Source organism: Ictidomys tridecemlineatus, chromosome 11 (genome assembly GCF_052094955.1).
Source record: "Ictidomys tridecemlineatus isolate mIctTri1 chromosome 11, mIctTri1.hap1, whole genome shotgun sequence".
Classification (NCBI taxonomy): domain Eukaryota; kingdom Metazoa; phylum Chordata; class Mammalia; order Rodentia; family Sciuridae; genus Ictidomys; species Ictidomys tridecemlineatus.
This window is the reverse complement of record NC_135487.1, coordinates 41936410-41962091: the sequence shown is the minus strand read 5'-3', so window position 1 is coordinate 41962091 and position 25682 is coordinate 41936410. Positions and strand designations below refer to the sequence as shown.

The following is a 25682-nucleotide window of genomic DNA, read 5'->3' as shown; positions in this document are numbered from 1 at the left end:
AGGCTTGGTCCCCTGCAGGTGGCACTTCTGAAAATGGTGGAGTCTTTAGGAGGTAGGAAGGTCACTAGGAGTGTGCCCTTGAACAGAATATTGGGGCCTCTCTCTCTATCTCCCTGCACCCATCCAGCTGCCATGAGGGGATCATCATGGTCCCCAACACACTCCCCACCATAATGTTCTGCCTCACCACAGAATTGAAGACAACAGACCCAAGCAACCATGAACAGAAACCTCTAAAACCAGGAGCCAAAATCAACCTTTCCTCTGTAAAAGCTGTATTCTCTCAGGTATTTGTTATAATAAACAGAACAATGCAATCAGGTCCGTGAGTTCTCCACGATGACTCAGTGGACCCAACAGTACTCACCATGTTTATTCGAAGGCTGTGTGACCCTGTGGCAAGCCTCCCAGTGGAAGTTAGTCAAAAGTCCTTGGAATCTGAGGGCAGATCCAAGCCCTTGTGTGCCAAATGATTATGCTCTTTTGAAAAAGTGTCATTTGGATTGATATTGAGTCCTGTTGGGGACTGAATGGCTGAATATGGGACACAAGATGAGCACTTCCCCAAGCTCAGCACCATGGACGAGGAGTTATCCAACCCACCCAGCCACCCAGTTGGCCAGGCCCAGCAGCATTCCATCATCCAAGGACCAAGCCATGGGTTCTTAAGGAACAAGCTGAGTGGCCACACTCCCCAAATGCCAGCCCTGTGCTAATCGATCTCCTCCAACAACCCACACTTTCAGTTTCATAGGGAAACACCTCCAACTAGTAGACCAAGATGGAAGCACTGTGCTTATTTATAGTTCAACCAGGAACCATCAGGAAAGGATACCTTTGCAGGAAGGAAAACATTGAGCTCTACCTTTCTTTGTCCCTTTTGGGAAGAAAAGAAGAAAGCCAGGGAGGAGAGGATTTATGTGCATGGGATTCATTTGTTTTAGAACGCACCCATGGCCAGAGCTATTGTGCTCCAAGTGATGAGGGAGTCCATTGAAGAATCGGTCCCCACACCCGTTGACTAGCACCTTACCAGGTGGGGCACCATCCTGCAAAGTGATGAATACTCTGAACAGGGGAATAATTTATGGTTCTCTATTCATCAGAGTGAAAAGAAAGTGTTCAGAACGAAGAGGTAGAAGAAAGGTTTGCAGTTCCCGTGCCCCACTATAGCTCTTGTTCCCATTCCTACTGCTCTGGGCTCTGCTAGTTCAGTGATTTGGAAGAAGCTATTCTTTGAGGACAATTGCTTCCATGAGGGGAACAAAACTGGGGTTTAACCCAGCCATCTGCTTATTTCAGATGCCACTGGAAAGACAGGCCAGGAAGAAGGGTAGTCCCCCAACTAACCAGCATGTTTGATCCTGGTTGTGAAAGAAAAATAAGATTGCTGACTATGGGAACATGGGAGAAGTAACAGAGAATTTAGGGATCCCCTGGGCGACTCCAACTTCTGCCATATCTAGTAGAAGACGTCAGTGGAAAAATTCTGCAGCCTCATATCAAGAGCTCATATCCCTCAAAATTAAACACTTGGGCCACCCACCAGGCAGAGCAGCAAAGGACTGGCTGAAGACAAAAAGCAGAAAATCATTGGAATGAAATAGTGAAAAGAAGCCACAAACAATAGTTATGCAGAAATGAGGAACACATCTTCTTTCACTGTTTTCTTCCTTGCCGTATCAAGGATCTGTATACTTTGCTGAAGTTTCCTCTTCTTTCCTCTCCATTCTTCCTGCTATCAAACATGTGGGTAATAGAAACAGTGAGGTCTATGTGTTAATCCATAGATTTCAGAACAAACTGGAGGCATAGGCTAGATGCAGTAACTGGCTAAGTTTGATTTTCTGTTCCTTTGAGAGGGGCCGTATCCAGAGGCTCTGGGTGTGTGTGTGTGTGTGTGTGTGTGTGTGTGTGTTGGAAGAACAGTACAGAAAGGAGGGTTTGAGTGGAGGTGGGCAGTCAGAGAGGTAGGCACAGGGGACCTTAATTCTCAACAGCTACCTAGCAAGGGCTCTTTTTAACTGGAGGGAAGCCCACAGTGAGGAGCCTACCCTCTCTGGAAGCTAACTGGGCAGAGGGAACCCCACCACCACCTTCCCACCTAGCAGAATGAGGAGGAGGGTCGTGTGCAGTCTCTGTGTGGTCCAGCATCTGTAGCCAGGGTGCTGGTGATGGTGTAAACCTGTCATCTTCCAAAAGTTAAGATTTGTTTCTTGCCATTTTTCTCCCTGACAGTCCAAGTTCCCCTGACTCCTCTCTGGTTTTGAAGTCAATCCTCCAGCATCTGCTGAATCTGGAGCTTTTGATGCCCTTCCAGTGGGTCTGTAGGAAGGGGGTTCCAGAGTCGAGCTTCACTGCCTGCAACTGAGAGCCCTTAATCTTGGGCCACCCACCAGGCAGTCTCTGGCTAGAAAAAAGGTCAAGAGGAACATTTAAACAGACAATAGCCTATGTTCTAACCACTGTGTGAAGTGGCTTATCTCTGTGATGCATGTAAAATCTCATTTTGCCTTCACAACCCTAGGAAACAACATTCTTCCTATACCCATTTTAAAGGTAAGAAAACCTGACTGGGATGTAGTTCAGTGGCAAAGTCCTTGCCTAGCAATGGGCAAGTCCCTGGGTTGGATCCCCATCTCTTCCCAGTAATAATAATAATAATAATAATAATAATAATAAGAAGAAGAAGAAGAAGAAGAAGAAGAAGAAGAAGAAAAAGAAGAAGAAAACTGTAGCACAGAGGTTAAGTAACTTTTGCAAGTCACACAGCTAAAACATAAAGGATTGGAAACCTCAACGTGAGAGTGTAGGCAAGAACACAGACTTTAAGAAAACGTGATCTACATTCCCCAGAATCTCATCTGACTCACAGCTCCTTCCCTTCCTCTTGGGAGGATGCTTTCTCCAAGCAGCAGTCCTTGTGGGAACTAGAGGATGCTGATCGGCAGCAAGGTTCACCAGGTTGTCCTGGCCTGTGGAGAAGAACAGTCCTTTCATCCACACAGGTCTTGGAAGCTCATGGTACTCAGGGCACCTGACCTGACAGCTGGCTTGCCAGCATTTGCCCCCAAACATATGACCTGCCATCTCGTCCTAGATTCTCCAATCCCAAAGCCATGGCATCACCACCACCTTCTTCCCCAGCATATAAATAGGGTGCCCTGTTTGCTGCATCCTCGGGAGCTTCAGGGGCAGGAGGATCTGCAGGAGATGATAAGTCAGGCCATGTCCCCAGATCCACTGAGGGCCACAGCTGGGACATGTGCAACCCATTAGGCCTGGCCAGGGAGGGGCAGTTGCCCGATCCCTATTTGTAAGGAATCCTGCCCAGTGTTTTATAGCCCAGAGCTCTCTGTGATCCTCAAGGCTCCTTTGACTCCTGGCCCTGAAAAATCTCCAAGAACTTCAAAGCTGCTTTCTTATTATAAATCTTGCAGCCTGGGGAAGTTCTGCCCACCCATGCCAAACCACCAGATCTGTGACTCATCCGGAGGTTTCCAAAGCTTCCCAGCTATAATGGATATTTCCTCTCCCTTGGTACCCCTTGGAGTCCTTGCTAAGTGAGCTGACTTAGCCAGGTAGCAAGTTCTAGCCAAATATGATTATCATCTGGCACTTGCCCTGAGCTATCCCATTTCCAGGAAGCCTCCTTGCTATGGTTTGGATTAGTGTCCCCCAAAAGCCTGTGTGTTGAAGGCTTGGTCACCAACCTGTGGCACTAATGAGAGGAGGCACCTACTAGAAGGAATTTAGGTCACAGAGGCATGACTGTGAAGGGCATGATGGGACCTTGGCCCTTCCTGGCCCTCTGTTTCCCAGCCATCATGAAGTCAGATGCTTCGCTCTACCACATGCTCCCGCCACATGCCCCTAAACAGTGGGCACCCCATCATGGGCTGAAACCTTTGAAACTGAGCCAAAGTAAACTTTTCCTCCTATAAGTTGATTGTCTCAAATATTCTGCTACAGTCACGGAAAGCTGACTTACACACTCCCTCAGGCTGGCTGGGTTCCCCGTGGACCACTGCCCTCACCTTTAGCAAAGCACAGGAAACTTAAGAGCCTCTCCGAGTTCTTGCAGTCTTCCAGACCGGTGGTTCTCAACAGGGGAGATTATGTCTCCCTCACCCTCCCAAGATTATTTATGTCTGGAGACATTTTTGGTTGTCACCATTATAGATGTTACTAGAATCTAGTGGATTAGAGGCCAGAAATGTGCTAAATATCCTACCATATACAAGACAGTCCGTAAAACAAATAATAGTCCTGCCCAAAATGGTCAGTAGCAGAGCTTGTCTTGTGGACACATAACCTGCACATGCTCCAGCTCTCAAAAGGGCTCTGCACTTTGTTTAATGCTCCATTGTTAGGATGTAGGAGTTCTTAGTGACTTTTGAACAAAGGACTCCGTATTTTTCATCTTTCCCTGAACCCCACACATTATGCAGCCAGTCCTGGCCAAGAGTATCAAGATTAAGAAACCCTAGGTAGGTGCTGCAAAAGGGATGTAGAAGTGAAAGTATCATTCCTGCACTCAGTAAGCCGTGACCAGGGATGGAGGGAAATCATGCACTTTTGGAGCATCAGCTTGGGCAAAGGGTCAGTTCAAGAGTTACCCATAAGGTGTGTAAAGGAGAGAAAATGGTTCCACATGGTATATTCAAAGACACCAGACTCTGAGAAGTTGGGAACTTTTTCAGGGACTCTAGGCAGTTCTGTGGCCAGAGGACAGAGTGAGATGAAGCAAGAGGTGAGAGATGAGTCTGGTAGGTGAGCAGTACCCAGGTCCCAATCACAGCGAAGAGCTCATGAAGGCCATCAAAGAGAGACATGATCCGATTTCATTTCAGAAAGGTGATCTGACAGTATGACAAATGAATTGGAAAGACGAGACATTGAACAAGGATACTAGATGGGGCTGGAACAGAAAAGAGCTCAGGATGGTAGGATGGATGAAGTCAGGTAGTATCAGTGCAGTGAGGAGGAAGAAACGGACTCAAAAGATGATGAGGTGGAACAGGATTTGATCATTGCTGAATGCATCTCATCTATAAGACGCTTTTGTTTATTATCTCTTTGCTAATCATGAACTTACATAGGACATGGCACTTGCTCATTGTACAGTTGAGGCAATTGATACTGAAGAGATTAAGTAACTTGACAAGGTCCTACAAGTGGTAAGGAGTGGAATCCACCTTGAAAGTTGGCCTGTCTTGTGCCAAAGTCATTGTCTCTCCAAAAGGCCACGTAGCACTCTCGCAAGTGGATTGAAGATCTACCAGGCAGCCAGGGATGCATCTAAGCTAGCCTAGGCTAGGTGCCCTTCTTATCTCACAGTGCCTACTCTGTTTCTCAAGCCATGAGGTCCACTGTCAAAGCTCATAGGGATTATACACCAGAATTCCTCCATTTCTCATGTCAAGTTCATTTCTTGGTACACAGTAGAAAATGATAATCATAATAACATAATAATAAAATAATTAGTAATGGGAAAATTACAGCAGAAATGTGAAAGACTAAACAAAACTATTTTTAATCAACATCACTGAGAGAGAAATGCAAATTAGAATCAAAATGAGATACCTTCTCTACTTATCAAACTAACTGGTGGTGAATAGCTTGGTTCACTCTTTCTGAAAAATCATGTGACATTATACATCAAGTGACTTTTTAAAAATTATACCCTTTGCTGAATACTTGATTATTTCCATAAGAATCTGGGTCAAGATTTATGGGCAAAAATATTCAACTCAACATTTTTTTTACAATTTGAAGAAAACAGAGAGAGAATGGGGCAAGTTTCCAGAAACTGGCAAATGAATAATGATATAAATTCAAATGGTGGAATATTAATTCTGCAGGACTTTAAATGACATGAAAAATTTATCACAATATGACACTTCGTGAAAAAAGAATTTAATAAATACATACCATTGTATATACAGCAAAATCCTTTTTTTTTTTGTACACAGAGTTCCTAGTTGGGGCTTAAGCCATGTTTACCCTTGGGATTGGAATATGTCTAGAAATGGCAGGTGGAATGATGGGATGGATCCGGAGGAATTATCCTGGGAAGGAAGACATCATCTGGAAGGAAGAGGCCAGGCTGACAAGCTTACTCCAGACACAGAGCCTCTTAAGTAAGAGGGTAGGGTTGTTCTGAGGAAGGCAGGGTACCTGTCACTCACTTTTCTGAGCCTGGAGAAAGGAGGATTTTCTGTTATATGTAACAAATAACTTCAACATTTAGTGGCTTAAAACACCAGTTTGTCATTGTCACTCATGGTTCTGAGAGCTGACTTTGCTTAGCAGGCTCTCTTAAATGGTTGCCATCTAGCGACATTTGGGCTGGAATCATCTAAAGGCTCAACTGTCTGCTGATCTAAGATGGTGCCGGGGGTTCCAACTGTCTCCTCAGACAGGACTGTCAACCAGGGCACTGAGGCATGAACTCTCTGTAAGTCTTCTCATACTGTGGTGGCTGGGTTTTGACATGAAGTAACCCAAGACTGAGCAATACAAGGGACCAGGTAGAAGTGACAAACCTTCTCATAATCAATCCTTGGAAGTCTCAGAACATCCTTTTGGATGCATCCTGGGTAGATCACTAAAACCATCCCAGATTCAAAGGGCAGGGGCACCTCTCAATGGGACAAGTAGCAGGCACTTGCTGGAAGGGAGACAGGAAGAAGACATGGATGGTGGCCATCATTCTAGATTCTCTATCATATTTTTTTTAAATAAAGAGCTCTGCAAGGCACTGCTAGGTAAGACCAAAAGCAGGCACTCATACTTCAAAGCATAAGCAAAAGGGAATGAGACTCCCCCGCGTGGCTTTGATGCACTACAGGCTCCAGAGCGCATGGCTGGGATTCTGTACCGGGAGAAAAGCTGCAGTGCAACAGATGGGCAGGAGTTGCTGGAAGACTCAGGGCTCTGGCCAGGAGATAAGGGTTCAGTGGTGGGCCCTTGCAGAAAGGAGCTACATTTCTGGAGGCCTCCGGAGTTCACGTCACCATAAGGGCCACAGATCTGAAAGTGCAAAGAATAAAGAAGTAGTTTTTGGGTCCTTTGAGAAACCTCTTAGTGCATCCTAGAAAAAATTTAGGTGGCTATTGCATGGGGGATAGGGATGCGATCCTGTAATTCCAAGTAGAGGTAAAAATCCAATAAAATATGAGTTATGACTATGAAGATCAAACCCATTTTTTTTCATCCCAGCATATGTGCCTCAAATATATGAATATCAATGTTGTAGGAACACACGTGTTAACATACATAGGAACATAAACAAAACACACTTAGAGTAGAAAACTGAAAGATGTATTTAAAAAAAATGCCCACAATATTTTCTCTGACATTAGGTATCTTTGAAATCAGGTTGGTGTTTTTAATTCTTTTCCTTACATACTTTTTGCTATGTCCCCAATTTTCTATGATAAATATATTGCTTGTGTAACTAGAAATAAGTAAAGTTTTTAAGGAAAAGCATTCATCTTATCTTTGGTGGTGATACTTGCTCAAATGAGGTTATGAGAGAAAGAGGGGTACCCCTGGCCAGGCCCTGGCTCTGGACACACCAAGCTTGAAAGCCCAGGGTATCTTCCAGAGATTTAACCTTCAGTGAGAACCCGGAGAGCCACAGGCATAGTAGGTCAGGAGCTACTGGGAAAGGATGGCCAGGGAGATCCCAGGAGAATTTCCACCAAGCCAGTCATCCTGGGGCATCCTCTCCAGATCCTTGGACGCTGTGTTTTATTGACATGCACTTCCATAGGCATCTCACTTCCCTACGTTTCTTCCATTCACCTTCCATCAGCATAGATCCCAGGAGTCCTCTGAGTTCAGCTCTAATCCTCCAGAAGTCAGAGGGCATCACTTCTGTCCCTCACTGTCCCATGGTTCTCTCTGCTGGAGTGCCCTACCCCCCACTCATTCAGGTAAACTCCCCACACCTATGAGCCGTGTGAGCACCTGCATCCGCATCAGCTTCTCTAGGAAGCCCCTTCAAGCCTCTGCCCTCGATGGCCTGGAACCACTCCAAGCCCGAGCTGGCTTCCTGGTCACACTCCCCTTCCTCAAGCATTTTCCGTGATGAATCCTCAGGGTCTCAGCTATTTTCCAGCCCTACACCAAGCATCCATGAAGGCAAAGCCAATGCCTGACTCATCCCTAGGCCCCAGCACCAGGTCTACATGCAGGCCTGCTTCCACATCCCCAGGAACCCTGCCCCTAGAGGAGCTGCCCTGTCTAGGTTTAGACTTATAGATAGAAGTTGTGTTTTGTTGTTGTTGTTGTTGTTGTTTTGTTTTTTTGTTTGTTTGTTTTGGTGGGGACGAAGCTGGGGGTTGTCAGACAAAGAGCAAATTATTAAGACAGTTGCAATGATTTATGAACTAGACAGAAATGGAAGCTGGAAGACGTTCTCCTGATGGTTTCTTCCAAAATTGTCTCTAGAGGAACCGAAGTTTGCTCAGGGCATTCTTACAGCTTATCGCATTGACCTACCCAACAACCCAGTCAAGGGAGGGAGTGAGGGCTCAGGGAAGTAAAGCAGTTGTCCTGAAATGCACAGCATGTAAATGCAGGCTAAGATTTTTCTGGCTTTGAAGCCTTTCCCTTTAGCCCACAGAAAGGTGGACAGTTAGTCTGGGACAAATCTGTGGGCATCAATAAGACTAAAGTTATCTGTCTATACAGAAAGTGCCAGAAGGAAGACATTGGTCTTCCTAAAATGTCTGACCTGCTTCTTCTTGCTTTTCATCACTGCCTACTATAGACTGACTTACATTCCTCCAAAATTCACATATGGAAGCCCTAACCCCCAACATGAGGATGATTGGAGATGGGGCCTTTAAGATAATTAAGGTTAAATAAGGTCATAAGTGTTGGCCCTAATCCAATAGGACATTTCCTTCCTTATAAGAACAGGAAGAGACACCAAAGTTCAGTTTCCCTCCTCTCTCTCCCCCACTTCTCCCCTCCCCTGTATGTGCACACAGAGAAGCTATGTGAGAACACAGTGAGAAGGAGGCCATCTGCAGGCCAAAGGGGAAACCAAACCTGCCAGCACCTTGATCTTGGAATTCCAGCCCCCAGAATTGTGAGAAATAAAGTTCTGTTGGTCAAACCACCTAATCTGCTGTAATTTATTACATCAGTCCTAGTAAACCAAGACTTTACCCAAACAGGAAGAAGGATATATCTTCCAATCTGTCTCTAGCCTTTATTACCCCTAAGGAGCCAGGTAATGGGAGATCCAAAATTGGAGTTGGGCAATAAATCAGGATAAGACCCCATGGCTCTTCCTGCTGGAGTAGATGCACAGACATTCCTCCAACACAGAGCTAAGGCAGCCAGGACTGTGGGCAGGTAACAGGCTTGGCACTGACCACCAATCAGGCCTGAAGAAACTATTCTCAGTGCCGCAAGTTCCTTCCCAGACTGACCACAGGGTCTCAGTTGATCCCACTGCAGTAGGAAGAGACAAACAAAACCGAGGCGCCTGCACAACAGCTCTGTTAGAGAACTGCGTCCATCAGGAAAGTCAAGTTCACCACAGATAATTAAAGGAAGCATAACTAAAACTTGAGCAAAAAAGTGACTTGGGTATGAACTAAGGTCTACAGGAAACAAATAAGGAACCATGAGGCACCCAGATACCAGCAATAACAGGGGATGTTACCGCCACTCTATTGAAGGGACAGGGGCAAGGAAGAAGGCAGCATCAGTGAAGCTGAGAAAACCAGTGCACCCAAAGGAAGGGCCACCCATGGACATGAATGGACAAAATGCTGCCAGAAATGTGGTGCTGGGGAAGGACAGAAAAAAACCCAGACCTCTCTCTTTCCACAGCCCAACCTCCTGCCAGTACCTCCCAGGGACCAAACTCAACCAGAAAATAGTCAACAAGGGAGCCCTGGAAATGCAGTTCATGGGGTTGATCTTCCAGAACAAAGAGCTAGGCAAAGAGAATTGAAAATGGATCTGGGAGCAAATGGAAAATTACCATTATTATCATAATTTTCAGGTAAGAAAAGTGAAGCAAAGAAGATAGGTATTTGGTTAACATCATCCAAATAGCAAATTACACTTTCCAGAAGTCTCCTAGACAGAGAAAGTCTGTTTGCTGCGATAGGCAAGTCAACAGAATGGTGAGCACCAGGAGGCAAGTGTATGTACCTTAAGAGCACGTGACTGGGGATAGAGCAATGGCACTGGGGAGGAGTCGTCAGCCCGGGGGGGCTTCCCAGAAAAGGTGACTCTTGAGCAAAGACTCCATTATCACTCAGATCCCCCAAAAGCTCATGTGTGAGACAATGCAAGAAAGTTTAGAGATGAAATGATTGGGTTATAAGAGCTTCAACCTAATGAGTGAATGAATTCCTTAATGGGATTAACTGGGTGGTCACTGAAGGCAGGTAGGGTGTGACTGGAGGATATGGGTCATTACTAGGGACTTGCCTTTGGGGTATATAGTTTGTGAGCTCAAAGACTAAATTTGTCAGCTTAGTCTCTCTGCTTCCTGGTGGCAATGTCTTGCATCCTCTCACTTCTGAATCTTAATAATCCTCTGATTCTGAACTGTACAACTCAGTATTTAATTGTTTTTGATTCTTTATTTATTGATTTATGTTTTAACTGACACATACACACAAAATTGTTCTCTTTAGTTTTTTAATCACTCTATCATTCCTAACAAACAGCACCCAGTAAATAATTAGTAGAACTTTGCCAATTGGTTGATTAACTCTGTATTGCTTAGAGTGTTTTTTCTGTGTTAACTAAAAATAATTCCCTTTTGCAGCACATGGACAGTGATAGAGTCTTAGCAGAACATTTCAAAGTGACCCCTATAGCTCCAGGGTCCTGGTGGCCATGTTAAGACATGAGTAGGCCTGTTCCATCTCTAGCCCATGCATATGGCCCAGTTTTAACTTCTTTGGACAAGGACCCAATAACCTGTCTATCCACCAGGAAAGCACACAGTAAACACCATGAACAGTTGCCAACATTATTTTTATTTTTATTAGCAACCGCTTCATTGTCAGTTCCTCAAGACATCAATCAGTCTGTAACAGCATTGCCTAACCTTTATCATTTTAAAAAACATAATGAAGGAGTATTCAAGATGTGGTGAAGGCGTTCCTGTACCCGCTGTCTGATAGAGTCACAGCATGGGGGATGCTGTGGCAGGGGCGCACCATCTGGAAACCAGAACCATTAGGAATGTTAAGTGTTTTGTTTATGGTACTCATGATATGGATAACAGGGCATACATCAATCAATAATAAAAGTATGTATTGCCTGAGATTGCAGGAAAGTTCCCAGAATGAATCTAAGGATACAATTGAGACATTCCAATGAGGTGCGTTTCAATATCTCTCAGGATACAAACAATGGTGTTATTCCTCAAGCCTAAGCAATGAGAAATATTTATCCCATGGTTAACAATTTACATTAGCACCCCCCAACCCCATCCTAAAGCCACAACCTGTACAACAGCCTAGCTACAGAAAAACAATTGCTATACCAACAGTACAAGGACCACCGTGTGTAGCTTATGGTATCCCCTCAAGGACAAGAGGCTAATAAAAATACATTCCCCAACCAATAGACCCTCCTCCTTTGCTTACACAGAAACTTATGATGAAAATGGAAAACACATAGCTAATATAAATGACAAATGGGTTGAGGTGTAAAGCCTGCCCTTTAGTTAAAGATTACAAAGATGTAAGAATTGGTGTGCTTTGACCAAGGATTAAGGAAGTTCTTTAAGAAAGTAGTTGAATAGGCCATATGAAAAAAGGGAAATTACCTTGGAAATTAAAAATAGAATAATGTAAAATTAACATAGATGTATTTTAGAGGCACTTCAGAGTAGTAGGCTTTTAAATAATAAACTTTCACTACTTGAAGTGTGTTTTACTGGGATTTTAGTTTAGAAGTAAGAAAGATTACCAATAATCACAAGTATGCTTTAAAGTTAAAGGTTAATGAAATAATTATAGGTGGGCTTTAAAGTTAGAAGTGAATAATAGGTCAGGAGTCATGTAGTCTAGCTGTGTCACCTAGTACCTAGTGATTGAGGTAAAATCCTAAAAGCTTAATCATGATTGTCTAAGCTTACAGAAAAATATTTTTGAACAATGTACTCAATATCTTAGGTAATCACTGTGTGTCAGAAAAGATTGTAACTGTTGAAAATTTTGTAAATCAAAAAAGTTTCGGGCTTTGAAGCTACCCATTAACTATCTGAAAAAACACCTGTAAAAAAAAAAAAGGTATAAAAATAAAGGTTCCTCCAGGGCCAGCTGAGATTTCTTCTGGAGGCTGCTCATAACTTGCAACCTGTTGTCCCGACTCCTCTTCTTTAGCTGATGCCACTTCTCCTTCAAGACCCCTTGGACCCTCACTCCCCCACCAGGGCTGAACCTTGGCAAAGATGTAGATTCCTTTTCCTCTGGAGATATACAAATGTAAAAGAGTGCTGTTTGCTGGGAATTTGTTCCTGAGTGGCCCAGCCAGAAACAGAGGAGGGGAGAGCTACAACTGTTGATCTGTCCCAGTCAGCTCCAGGATTCCGAGCAAAGCCGTCCTCCACTGACAGTCATTTCAATAGTGCCCTCCCAAGCCTTTAGGTCAATTGAATGGCCACGAGGATGAAGGAGAGCCTAGCTTCCTCAGCTGAAAATAGGTCCCCCCAACTGAAGGTCAAGTGCTTTGCCTTAGGAACTTATTATAGTCAGAGGAGAAGCCACACGGTTTTCTTTTTCCCAAGAAAGTTCGGGTATTGAAAAGAAACAAGCTGGGATTAGGACATTTACAGCAAAATGTCACTATTTACAAATCCCATGACACTGAGCAGCTGTTTATTAAGGGTTGACACTTTCTGGGAAACAAGGGTTCAAAGATAGATGACTTTGAATAGTCTTAAGAGAATGAAAGAAATCACCCATTAGTATATGGATTGATTCTTTCATTCATGGATTCATAAGAGTAGCAGATTCTGATGGAAATATTCTTATATTTTTACTTATTAAACATCAGTTCAGACTATAAAAGTCAACTCTAATCAAGCTGGAGAGCTCAGGATTCTGGCTAGATGTCCATTTTGAGATGCCATTTCCAGGCACCCTCTCTCTGGGATCCAGACACCGAGTGCTATTATTCCATGGAGTTCAGCCTCATGGCCCTGATACCTGAATGGTACTTTACACATGGTATTTGCATAGTAAATATTTATCAAATGATTGAATGAACAATATCTTGAGTGAGAAGTCATCCGTGCATGCACGTATTCATCCATTTATTCAATCTCTAACAATATCTGGAAAGGCCCTTTAGGTGGGGCTTTATTCGGAGAACAAAATAATAAACTGAACATGACTGATCTTGCACATGGGAATGGGAACTGGCTCTGCCAAGGAGGATGGGTCACAGATACCAGTGAGTATATCACAGTGTGTAGGTGATTGGAAACTGGATGAAATGTCAGATGAGCAGACAAAACAAACCATAAAGACTTGCAACAGAAACCCAAGACAAATTCCCAGCCTCAGACAGGTATGGCTGAGGGAATTATCTCTTTGTTTTATAGTTTATATCCTCTTCTAGTTGATCATCCTCCTCCTCCTCCTCCTCCTTCTTCCTCCCTCTCTCCCTGCCCCCATTTCCCCCACTCGCCTCTTTTTAGTTTCATTGTCTTGGGATAAAAGTGCCTCCCAGGTGAACATCACCTCCATTCCCTGCAATCTACCCACCACCCATGGGCCTGGCTATGTCTGCTCCCCATCTTGGATCTTCAGCCGCTTCCTCTTTATTCATTCTTCTTTCATAAAGGTGGCCCAGATTCTTTTCTTTAATTTAGACTGCCTCATTCAATTCCATACTCCTAGTGTTATTTCCTAATGTCTACTTGCCTTCACACTCAAGATGCCTACAATAGTATCTTCACTTGCTGTCTTTACTTCTCTGTCTCTTAATCATTCCTCAAACCACTAAAATGGGGTCTCTACACCAGTAACTCAGGGACTCCTATTTTACCAATGTTATTCACTAATATCAACAAGCTTGTTTTTCACTATTTCTGTTTTGCCTCACTCTCCAAATAATTAACCAATAAAGTCAGCCTTGCTTGAAATGAAGAATAAAGAAAACATCAAAGAACAATGTCAGTTGTAATATCTTCTAATCAGGGATCTTGATTGGGGGTTATAGGAACCAGGAACACCTGGGACACATGTTGACTTGTGGACAAACTAACATCAAGAGAATTGATTCCTACAAAAATTAATGAACACTCTGTTGCCCACCGGGCTATGGCTAAAGTCAGACTCCCCAGAAATTCCACATAAGTTCTGCACCTGCGACTCATGGCAAGATGAATTTTAGTGGAAGACTTCCACCTTCCGCCCACCAGCTTGCTGCCAATAAAGCTGTTTCTTCCCCCCATCAGCCTGTCTCTCATTACTGGCTTCATCAGGTGGCACTGGAACCTGACCTTTCACATTACAACCTCTGAAGTTTTTGCCACTGTTGACCAAACCTTCTTAAAGCTCTTCTCCCCTGGGATTAGGTTTTTCTCCCACACTTTTAGACTCAACTTTTCAGGTCTTGATTATTAACAGTTGAGATTCTCAAAGTTCTCCCTCCAGCTCTTCTTTCTTCAAACACTAGGTTTGGAGGTTTCCTAGGGGGATTCATTCAAATCCATACTTTGAACACCATCTGTAAACTGGTGCCTTGGAAACACTGTCTCTCTAGCCCAGAGATTTTTTCCTAAACACCAAACCATGTGCAAAGCTGGCTGCTGAACATTTTTACCTGGATGCAGTTTAAATTTCTATGTTCAAAACCAAACTTGTCATCTTCTCCTAACTCTGCCTCTGCACCCTAGCAAAGTCACCTCCATCTACTCAGGCACTTGAACATGGCCATCATTAATGGTTCATTCATCTCCACTTGGCACCAAGATCCATTTATTCTATTTTCTTAAAGATTTTCAGTTCTCCCAATCCCAATATCTGCTGCTTTGTCTCCAGTTTTTTACTTCTTCCCTTGAAACTGTAGGGGAAGAGAAAATAATTTTCTCTCCAGTCTTCATACTTCTTAGTTACCAGGGGCCCTTTTAAAAAAAAAAAAGACAGATTAAACAAACAGAAGTTTATTAACATATGTAACTCATGCATACATGGGCGAGACCCAGAGAAATGGATCCATCTCAAAGAGACAACTTTGAATTGGCATTTAAATACCATTATCTCCTAAAACAAAGAAGGGTGTAGGGAAGGCTGGTTATGGGGGTTTCCCAGGAAAATGGGCAAACAAGAATAAGATGTCATAAGGTTTGCTATTGTTTTAGATAGCTTTTGTGCTGCTGTAACAGAAATTTTGGGACTCCTAGTTTGGGAAGTTTCAATGCATAGACAGCATGTTCTATTCCTCAGGGCTCATGGTGAGGCAGAATATCATGACTAAAGAGTGTAGCAGAGGTAAGCAGTTCACATGATGACCAGGAAGCAGAGAGAGACTCCACTCATCAGATACAAAATATATATCCCAAAGGCAGGCCCATGACCCACCCCCTCCAGCCACACCCTGCCTGCCTTCAGTTACTGCTCAGCTAATCCTATCAGGGGATTAATTAATTGATTGAGTTAAGACTCTCATAACCTAATGGTCTCACCTCTGGATGTTCTTGCATTGTCTCACACATGAGTTTATGGGGAACACATCACATCTAAACCATAACAGCTAGGCAGATTTAAGTCAAAGCCTTCTCCACAGATGAGTCTCTAATGATTTGGAATCATCTTTCTCTTCTTGATACAGAGAGGGAGACACCCTTCCAAGTGGGGATTTCTTTTATAACTATAAATTTCCCTTGCAAAGAAGTGACTTCTACTCTGTTTATATAGCTTTTCCTGTATCTGCAGTTTCTCAAAAACAATCAGTTCAAAATCTCAAAAATAATCCCCTGGTACTCAAAAGAAAAATATATATATATCAGTTCAAAATAATCTTTATGCCAAAGAGGCATATTTGAGAGTGAAAGATTCTGTCTCCTACAGTTAATATTTTGGGGCACCATATTCTAATCTCCTGTACAACCAAAATGATCTTTCTAAGAGGCAAAACAGACCGTAAAAGGAATTTCTTCTCTCTCCCATCTTCAACTTGCTTAAATCCTTCCACAGACTTTTCTGAAGCCTGGGGAAGTTCAAAGTCCTCAACCTGCATTTCAACGCCTGCCAGCCCCACCTCCTGCCCTTCACCCATCTGTTTGCAGTCCCCAGACCTTACAGGTCTTTTCTGGGCTTTGATTCAGCTAGCCTTTCTGCCTAGAGTGCCCGCTTCTCTCCCCTTCTACACTCAGCAATCTTTAACTCACTTTCTTAACCTAGCTCAGTTGTTTCTCCTTCAGGGCTCTCCTGAATCCTGACTCCTGGGTGGAATAAAGATCATCCATGTATCCTTAGGGTCTAACCCCTTGAGGTGTTTCCCCCATAGAGGGCCAAAAAACAGTGAGCAGCTAGAAGGGTTTTAACCTCAGTATCTCCAGCCTGGAGCCTAGTACTTGTGAAGTGTTAATGATTTTTATATGTGAATGATAGACGGCAGGGAGAGAAGGAAGAAAGGAAGGGAGGTAGGAAGGAAAGACAAGCTGGGTAGATGAAATCATCTATAACTCTTCATATGCTCATAATATATATCCATAATGCCCTCTAGTGCCTGCTGGTAGGTTTTAGAGGATGCTAGGCAGTTAGCAAACATTGAGAGCTACACATAGATTGCCAGTGTTGGGTGCTAACCGAGCTCATATCTAGCTCACAGTCTAGAAGAGCAATAGCACATACTCCAAAGAGTCACTGTACTCCAACTATACTCCATGTGCTAAAGAAAGCTAATAACCAGTTAAAGTAGCAAAGGCAAACGTATGGGAGGAGTACAGAGATCAGAGTTTCCCTGACACTAGCTGGCACATTTTCCTTGCCTCTCTAGGCCTCAGACCTCATTTATGAATGGGGGTGGTGATGCCTACTTCTTAGGGTTGTCAAGAGTTAAAAGAGAAAATGTTTGCCCCAGGCACATGTAAGTCTTCTTACAAAGTAGGAACTCAACAAAAGCTACTTTCTTTCCTCTCCACCCTCCCTTGTGCCCACCCCAAAACCCACTAAAACAGAGTGGAGAAGCCAGGTCCATCCACACCTAGAGAGCTGATGGTGCTCTCGGTGGGATGGTAAATGCAAGCCCTTGGTTTTAAAAGACTGGTGAATCCCAGGGAGTTCACATGCCCCCAGGTAAGAAGCTCCTGGGAACAATGTATCCCCACATAGTAGTAAATAGATATGCACTGTGGAAAGTGCTAGAAAGGAAAAGTCTTTCATGCCATGAATCTAAAAAGAAAAGGTTATCCAATAAGCATCAAGGGTCAGGAAGTGCCAATCAGGAAGTGCTGGGACAAGACGCATGAGTTACCCAGACAAAAGATAGAGGGGACAGGGGCCAGACAGAGGGAGCAGCTTGCACACCATTCCTCAGGTGGAATGGGCCACGAGCTGGAAGAGGGCCAGCATGACAGACGGACACAAAATAAGGCTGGGGAGGTAGGCATGAGCCAAACTGTTGAGGACTTTAGGGCAAAGCAGGTGGAAAGGAAAAACAATGAGAGCTAGAAAGGGAAGTCAGAGGCAGATCCTGAATGGCACATTTCAAAGTTTGAGAATTGTCTTTGAGGTACAATGAAGCCAAGGCAGGGCCTGGGGCACATCACTATAGAGATTAAAAATAAAAGCAACCAAAGGGCACTTGTTTGGTGGTGGGAGTTTGGGGGGCAGGGTGGGGGTGTGTGAAATGATCCGAAAGAAAGAGAAACCAACCAGCCAAATGGTCCCAGCCTGGAAAGAGTTAACCCCTTCCTGCCCTTGATATCTTCATCAGCCCCAAATAATAAGCTATCATTTATCAGCGTTCTGCAAGGTAGCACTTAAAACTGAAGCAGGGCAATAAATCAGGCACATATAATTTGAGCCCTGAAGTATAGTAATTCTTCTTTTAATGCAACATCTGGTATAGATAATGCAACGTACAGGGGGAGGGAAATGAATGCTGCAGGCCACTGTCGCTTTGCAATCAGTGCTCAGAGCCTGGTTTCCCTGCCATCTTCCCAGCACCACTGTGGAACTTGAAAAGGACTGTTATTATTATTCCCTTGGCTGGCTGAAAGGGGAGTCAAGTTAATTATAGACTTGTTTGTCGGTTATTAATTAAACCCCAGCTAAACATAAAATCACAAGGGAAGTGCCATTTCCCGCTCTGAACTTCCAGCACTGGGAGCTAATGCCTCTGCCTCTGCAGTCCACTCTGTGTCCTGTTTCCTCTGCGGATTTTCTCAGGAGGGTCCCAGGGCCTTTGCCCTGTGTGCAAACAAAATCTTATTTTTAGACAGGGAGGGAGGCAAGATTGAAAGCTCTGAAACTGCAGGGGACAATAGGAGGAAGCTAGAAGACACGAACTGGTCAGAGACACACAGGGCTTGTGGAGGGAGGTGGAGGGGTATCACACCCTCCTGCAACTGCAGCTTCCAGATCTGCCTGGACGCTCAGTGGGACATCCCCAGCTTCTCCAGCACATGTCCTGTGAGGCAGCACTACAGACAGGGTAATTAGATGGACAGGCTTTGTGGAATATGGACCAGAGCTCCCAACCTGCCCCCCGCTTACCAGATCCATGACATTGGACAGGTTACTTTGCCTCTCTGTTATCTTCTCTCTAAAGTGGAGATGCTAACAGCAGCCACCCCAGGTGTGCAATAGGCACGAAATGAGACAAGATTTGTCCAGGACTATTTGCCAATAGATACTAGTTTCCTTTTCCTTATTCCTCTACTCCTCCAAGGAAACAGGCTTTGTGTCTGTATTTACCACAAAAATATCCACTTCTAGACAGTGTACATGGGACCCCTCATCTCTAAAACAGGGTACCAATGAATTAAATTGCATAACAGGAGCGTCCCAGTGCCCAGCTCTAACATATGGTAGTTACCTAATTACTATGAGTTACTGCCCATTAGAGCAGGCGTGGATGGCATGACGGCACCTGCACTGGCATCAGCTTTGAAAACTATCCTCAGTATAATTAAAAAAGAGACTATCAAACTGGTGTCTGTGGCATAGGAAAAAAGAGAGAAGTTAATCAAAGCACATCACACCAAACCAGCTTCACTTCCTCCTGGAGTTGAGACTAAATTATCAAATCAAGAGCATTTCACAGATGTGGTGCAAAGACAGAGAATTTTGCCAGTTTCCTTGACAAGATCTAGCAAGACCATTAACTTAGCCTCCACAAAATCCTCCAGTGGACATGTTCTCTCCTTTTCCATAGAGAGAGCAATGAGCATCACTGTCTGATTAATCTCACCCATGCTGTTTCTAGGATAAGAAGAACCAAGGACAGAACTCTGACGACCAACAATTTCCAAAATTCCAGGGAAATATGCAGCTTAAAACAAAACTCAAGGGGATTATGCGTGTGACTCATAAACTTCACATGTGGTGCCCTTTGCACCTCCCAGTATTGCAAACTAAAAACTGTTCATTCAGCACCAAGGCTTCCCAATCTACCCATTAGAGCAGGGGTGGACCGCATGGTAGAGCCTGCACCGGTATCAGCTTGGCAATTTGGGTTCACAGATCTTTGTAGCATTATTCTGTTCCATCCAGTTTTTCTTTTCATTTTTTATTGCTTTAGAGACATTGATTTCACTTTCCACTCATCTTCTAGTAGCAGTCAGGAGACTTGGATTCAAGTCCTAGTTCTTCTTTAAGATTCCTATGATGAAGATACTGGTGATAATCAGTGAACAAGACCTATGAGCTCTCCACAGGAAGGACTTTAAAATATATATATATATAATTACTTAATTGCAATTTTACCAAACATTGAGTGTTAAAAGAACATATAACAGAGGGACTCACTCTGGTGGCTTAGTTGATCTCCCAAAAACCTTCGCATGAGTAATGCACAAATTATTAGGCCCACTTGAGAGGTAAAAGCAAAGCCTGAGTTATCATATAATAGACACAACAACAACAACAGCGTTGTAGAAGGAAGGAAAGAGGAAACAGGGGAGAGAGGGAAGGCAAAACATTTGTAAATTTCCCCATTTTATATATATAGGTTATGACAACTGCAAACTGTCATTTCTGTGCTCCCAGCTTAAGTTTTTATCAAAACTCCAAGGCACGGCTTACTTAGAGTTTCCATATTGCTTTCCCTTTTTTAGCTTTCTTTGGGATGAGAAGGGAGAAAGACATGGAACTGCATGTCTCACGGTAGATATCTACCCTACATGCTATTGCCTGCCAAATAAAATTCTTCATGTATGAACTACCAACTTGAACAAATTATTCAACCTCTCCAACTGCACTCCAAGTTTGCAAGAAGTGAACAATAGGTGGGAATATTGTTGGCATTAAATGAAACTATATATATATATATATCCTGACACAAACCAGGGGCTTAAAATATAGCAGTTTCCCTCCCCTCCCCTTCTCTTCCCTTCCCTTTAGAGAGGTCTTCATTTCACAAGAAGGATAGGCACCCTAGGATCCTTGGCAGGAAGTTGCTATTAGAGGTGTACCCTGCCCTATCAGTATGTGCCTTTGGTCTTGGCTCCAGAGACTTAAAATTTTTAAAAAGAAATATAAATAGTAGGCCATCACTCCTAAAGTACCACTTACTGTTCATGCCTTACCAATTGTATGAACTTACTAGTTGTTTGCTTCTGAGAAAAGGAAGGGGGTGGGTGGGTGAGTGGGTGGGAACAGTTTTGTGGTTTTTATTTGCAGCTCTGAAAGCTTATGACTAGACTAATAAGAAAATACCTTCCCCGTTCTCCAAGAGCTGAGGCGCGACGCATGTGCAGTTCCCCTTAAACGCAGAAAAGCTTGAGGCAGGCATCCCATAGGGAGTTGACAGTTGCGTACCAACATTTTAAAGATCCAACGTCTATAGAATTGTTGCATCTCCTAGGACCTCCACAGGAAAAACTGATTCAACACTTACTCTAGGAGAAGCTCCACTTCTCCTGAAATGTTGGCGCGTGTCTTCCAGATAATGAGAAAAACATGTCCCAGTCCCTAGCCTCGTCCCAATTTGTGCTAGATGCCATTTGGCTGAGATTAGGCAAATAAGATAGCGACAACCTTACCTTGCAATGAACAGATGAGTCCTGACAAACTAGATGTAGTAATTTGGGATGGTTCAGGAGTTAACCCACTCAGTGGGAAGCAATGTTTATGATTACGCAAAGACAACGTGCTAGGGCCTTCACAATGCTGGAGCTTCCCTTTCCTTGTGTATTTGGCCCTTCCAAAGTGAGGAAGGGTATCAATTTCCAGACACCTGGTCAGAGATAGACTATTCATACTGTATTGTATATAAGGACACTGGAGTCCAGAACGTGTGTGGCAGAGCTAGAATTCAAACTCAGCTCTGATTCCAGAACCCGTTCCTATCTGTCATAGAGTCACCAAAGAGCATGAAAAACAAAATTATTACAGAAGGAAGAAGAACTCAAATTCACAGCATGGCTGGTAAAATTCATTATTGGGGCGAACCACACTTTATTTTTCTTAAATTACAACCTGGTGAATTAATGGTCCCCATGTCCTCAAGAAAAGGTTAGAATATGGGCAGGATCCTCCACTGAAACAGGCAAGGAAGCATGTAATTAGTTTTAGAAAGACTTCCATCCAAGATGATTAAGTCAAGTTTTGGCACATGAAAGGGTAAGCTTCAGTTATTGGAAAATTTACTTAGGTGACACAGCTCATTTCCTGATGAAGCCAGATTAATGGGACATTACCGAACCTAATTCCTCTAGAAGTAAATGACTCACCTCTCCTCCTGCTGGGCCGCCTGGAGCTTTCCCTGGGCTTGGCCTCCTTCCCTTTCTCAAAACTCCAGTGCTAGGATGGGAAATTCAGCTGGTAGAGAGAAGTAAACAAATCAATCCTCTTGGCTTCCTGGTTCTCCATTAATTAGGTCTTAAATTACAGAGTATATGAATAGCCAAAATAGATCCCCTTCCCACTGAGTTGTAGAGAGAGATTTGGAGCTTATTGAGAAGGCCATCCAGATGGCCAGATGGGCAGGGAGTTGGAAAGAACAAGACTAAAATGTGGTGTCAGGGAGGTCTAAGGTGAATCTCTCAGAATGGTTGGAAAGCATGAGGATATTTGTGTCTGTGTAGATGTTCACCAATAAGCAATTCAGTACAAAAGAACACTCAAGAGTTGGGGGATCAAGAGTTCTGGCTTCTTTCCCAGACCCCCTTCACACTTACTCAATAGGTTCATGAACAAAATGGTCACAGTTACAGAGAAGCTTGGCAGTGTTATAGCCAGATCCACTTTGGTGAGAAGTCTGTGTTACTGAACCTACAGGAGCAAGCATCTAACCCATCACCAGCAAACCTCAAAGCTGAGCCTAGAGTGTGGCATCATTGCTAGTGATCACTCAGACACTAGTCGGATCAGACCTTCAGATCCTGTAGAGAGCAATGATTCATCCTCACTGGAACAGATTCCTACATGTGTGTTGACATCCCTGCCCACAGTGTTTCTAGAAACAACACCATCTATAGGTGGTAGCATAAGTATACCTTATTCTCCATCATGGAACCTCACATATATTGCTTCAGACCAAGGACTAATTTTACAAGGAATAAATGAGACAGTGGGCTTATGACCATGAGTCTTACTATGAACTTCAGACACAGATAGTCTACGAGAATAGTGGAATGATCTATTAAACTTAGTGATATGGTGCTTTCTAGATGGCAATACTTTCAAGGTTGAAGTACTGTGCTGCATGATGCCATGTGTGTTTGAACTACCAGTTCATATTCAATGACATTTTCCAATAGCCAGAATTCTTGGGTGTAAGAGACAAACAGTGAAAGGAGCTTCTTTCACCATTATCTCTGATGACACATTTGCAAAAATTGTACAAGATTTGGCTCTGATGGTTTACCAGTCTTAGTTTGCAAATAAAGAATATTTCTGCTAGGGGACACAACGATGGCTCCATGAACTGAAGTCAAGACTGCCACTTGGCTCGCTGGTCGGTACTCCTCACACCACTGAACCAACTTGACTAGTGGTAAGAGTTATTGGAAGATCATAGGAATCCAGTACCTTCGCATCTACTATGGGTTTAGATCCTCTACGACTGAAGCTGGGGTCACACAATTAGCTAAAGAACCTTAACCAACTGAGGTATCTGAATGAGAGCAAAAAAAAAAAAAAAAAAAAAGCTCATAAATCTAGCAGGAAATACAGTTTTAATATAATATGTCCTTACAGTCACTGGCAGAAATGAAGAAAGTTGCAACTGTGCAAATGATGATCATCTTCAGTAGCCAATTTCTTTCTAGCTTCTGAATAGAATCTCTTCTGGCTAGCAAAACCTCGGTGAAAGAGATACCGGGAAAGAGATTGTCTTATCGGTCCACCTTTCCTAGTGGGAGACAAGTCAGCCTTCTATTGAGATTCCTAAAATAGACATATTAAATCTGAGGAGGCTCTGAGCAGCCCACAAAAATGACAAACGTCTCCTACGAAGAAATATATGTACATGTTAGACAGCTTCCATGAATCAGGCAACATTTGAAATGAGATTTGAAGACTAGGTAAGGCACGTGGCTAGGAGGAAATGGCATTCTGTATAGCATAGCATGCGCTGTGCTTCAGCACAATCTTGAGAGTGTCAATCATTCCATGAAACTGGGATGTTGAAAGGTGTTGTCTACGGTAAAGAAGTTAAATAATATGGCCAACATACGTGTGGTAGGACTGTAACTCAGATAAGGGTCCCTCTGGGGCCACTCCCAGTTCCACTAACAGGGGTCTCCACCTGCCAACTCCCCATCCTTCTTGCTGGTAAAGAATTAGATGTTCAACCAGAGAGCAAGAGACAGAACTTCTGAGCCTGAGTCACCATACAATTGAATAAGTAGTGTGATCAATCCAGGGTTCAATGCCATGGGTTTTCTCTGAGATGCCAGTGTGGAGCCGCCCAAGGAGATCCCAGATTATTCACCCAAAGGAAACTCTTAGTTAGCAATAGGTCTTGCAAAACATTCAGTCCCAATTTTTAGATACAAGCAAACCCTGGCTACAGCTCTATTTTAAACCCCAAACCAAAACTTTAATTTCCTTTATGGGAATAAGGAATGGTCCATGAAAGAATAAAAATGCTACTGACCACAGGGAAGGGGAAGAAACGAAATCTGGGGAGCAAAGTCCACAGCTGCTTCCCCAGGAAGTCCCATTAATGAGGACAATGGCCAAATTGTTCTCCCTGCAGAAAGAAACCTTGCAGTCCCCAACCTGGAAGCCACTCACTGTCTTTTTCTATTTCTTTCCTTGAAATGCAATTTATTGGGAATTCTGCCAGATCTCCAGGGGGGAAACAAAGGGCTGGCAGTAAAATGAAACACCTAATTAATGAAGAGGACTGTTCCAGCAGTTGCCAGAGAGCTTTTTGCAAGACTCCTGGCTCCTTGAAGAAAGGAGTTAGGGGAGGGAGGCCCTAGGAACACTGAGCACCTGTAGCTATTGTACTTCTTAAGGCTATTGTGAGGGTTCAATGGGTTCATTAATCTAAGTGCTTGGGAAAGTACACAGTGTGTCACAGAAGTCTCAGCTGTCATCGGTGTGTGCCAGACAGTCCACTTTCTCGCATCATCTCACATAGCCAGTGCCACAGCTATGGCCAAGGATCATTACACCCAACTCACAGGCAGTAACATCGAGGAGCAGGAGCGCTATTTGGTCACCAGTCTAATTTACAAAACTATGGTATCAAAAGTAGGGATAGGGGCTGGGGTTATGGCTCAGCGGTAGTGCACTTGCCTGGCACATTTGAAGCAGTAGGCTCCATTCTCAGCACCACATATAAATAAATAAAAACAAAGATCTACCAGCAACTATCTAAGTAAATAAATATAAACAAAATATTGATAGCTCTGCAGCTTTAAGCCTGAGATATTTCCAGAATACCATTCCTTGGGTTGAATGGGTTTCTCATCATTTTGTCTATTGGTAGCCTCGGGTGTCTCACCTGTGTCTAGGTAGGGTTCCACAATCCCCTGCCTCTGTGCTGGTCAACACCTATAGGTCAGGTAGGGCAAGGGCGCACGATGGTGGAGAGGGCCCTGGAACAAGTAAGCCTTTGCAGACTGTGTCTGGATAGTAACAAGCAGGAGAGGGAAGATCAAAAGAGGGATGGACATGAGGGAAAGGAGGCTAAGAAAAGAGTGAGAGAGGCCAGAACCAGCTCTATTTGCATTTATCCATCTGTTTACACATTAGTATCCAGCCTTGATTTTAAAGGATAATGCCACAAGAATACCGAGAGTCTGGTTCAGAGAAGCAAAACGTCCAAAGAGTCCCCTTAAATCTCACTCCAGTGACTTTTTCAACTTTAATTTATCATTTTTCTTGGAACAATAGAAGGGCTTGGCAACCCGCCTGCTTCTTCCTCCACCACCTGCCTCCTAGGACGCCATGCAGCAAGCACATTCCAAAATGCTTCCCACAGAGTGGGTGTTCAAAATACCCGGAGGGCCACAGGACGTGCAGGTCGCCCTATGGCTCCCAGTTGTCTGA

At 43.7% G+C, this 25682-nt stretch overlaps 1 long non-coding RNA gene across 2 annotated transcripts; it reads right to left on the bottom strand.

Annotated features, from left to right (window-relative positions):
• Positions 1-14962: 14962 nt before the first annotated feature.
• Positions 14963-21996, bottom strand: LOC144367712 (uncharacterized). Of its 2 annotated transcripts, none has more exons than XR_013427233.1 (2): positions 21908-21996; positions 14963-15130 (listed from the first exon to the last, which is right to left on the bottom strand). It is a non-coding gene; the product is annotated as an uncharacterized LOC144367712 (long non-coding RNA). The 2 variants fall into 2 exon arrangements; XR_013427234.1 differs by lacking the exon at positions 21908-21996 and adding an exon at positions 16148-16362.
• Between the last annotated feature and the right edge of the window lie 3686 nt (positions 21997-25682).